The sequence below is a fragment of the Acyrthosiphon pisum genome, chromosome X (assembly GCF_005508785.2).
Source record: "Acyrthosiphon pisum isolate AL4f chromosome X, pea_aphid_22Mar2018_4r6ur, whole genome shotgun sequence".
NCBI lineage: Eukaryota > Metazoa > Arthropoda > Insecta > Hemiptera > Aphididae > Acyrthosiphon > Acyrthosiphon pisum.
This window is the reverse complement of record NC_042493.1, coordinates 36,060,302-36,061,486: the sequence shown is the minus strand read 5'-3', so window position 1 is coordinate 36,061,486 and position 1,185 is coordinate 36,060,302. Positions and strand designations below refer to the sequence as shown.

The following is a 1,185-nucleotide window of genomic DNA, read 5'->3' as shown; positions in this document are numbered from 1 at the left end:
AAATTAAATGAATGATAGGTAGACAGTTTTTGGAATAATTTAAAAGGTTTTATTCTCATTAAAGTACAAAAACCGACTTTAACAACTACTATTATATTTATATTATAGTGAATAACGAAATCGTGTGAAATTATTGAAAAATTAAACATGAGTTAACTATATTACCATATACTAAATAAGTAATTTAATATTTTTAGATATAAATAAAATTAAATATGTGAGTTTTATCAATTGATTAGGTAAAATACAAATCGAAGATTCTCGCAGAAGTCCGGAATAATAAAGATCAAAATAATATGTGAAATGTCTGTTATAGGTAAATGAAACAACATAGGTATAGTAAGTAACATAGGTACGTAATTTAATGTTGTTATATTTTATAATAACTAACTATTAAAATATTATACATCTGAAATCCTTATAGATATTATTTATATATTTAACTAAACCACCAAAACGTTTTGAAGACATTTGTCATAAGTCATAATACAAACTAAACAATTTAAGAAAAATATGACAACTTTATAAGCTTAAATTAAACAATAAATTATCACTAAGTTATAATTCAAATTTAGATAAATACTTACAATTTAGTACATATGATATAGGTACCCAGGCCCGGACTGGGACAGTACCGGCCTACTATTCTAGGTAAGCAGGTGGCCTACAATGCATTATTTCGGGAATTTTTAAATGTATTTGTCTCACAAAATTGATATTTGGTAAGATTTAAAGAGATTAGAGGGGGGGGGGCGGACTTTCTTATAACCTTTATATTCAACAACCATGATAAGTTATATGATGTTATCCATAATCCATGACCCATGATACTATACAAAATAAATTTACTTTGTACTATTAAGTATACCCTTTATAATAATATATAATATTGTATTATATTTAGTTTAGTAATAATAAAAAAAGAGATAATAATAATTTTAAGTATATTTAAGATAATAATTTAGACATAAGTGATGATGAAGATTTTAAGTATTCAATAATATCTTCCAGTGATACTTAATCCAATATTCACTACTACTTTCATTCTGTAAATCCAAATCTATACTTGCTACACTATCATTATCGGCTGAGTGTAAATTATTTGTAGGTAATACATCTTGTAGTCTAAAAATACCCTATGTAAAAAGTTAAAAATCTAAAACAAACCAATATATGATTTTATTT

At 24.4% G+C, this 1,185-nt stretch overlaps 2 protein-coding genes across 4 annotated transcripts in view; both read left to right on the top strand.

Moving 5' to 3' along the window:
• LOC107885566 overlaps positions 1 to 1,185 on the top strand; it is a 7,351-nt gene that overhangs the window by 701 nt on the left and 5,465 nt on the right. The gene's annotated exons all lie outside the window — the stretch shown is intronic.
• Positions 189 to 1,185, top strand: part of LOC100167380 (solute carrier family 23 member 2) — a gene marked incomplete at its 3' end in the record, with an annotated part of 25,653 nt that continues 24,656 nt past the window's right edge. Inside the window, 1 exon segment of one of the 3 annotated variants that reach the window (XM_029486004.1) lies at positions 189 to 316. 3 annotated transcript variants of the gene reach the window in all.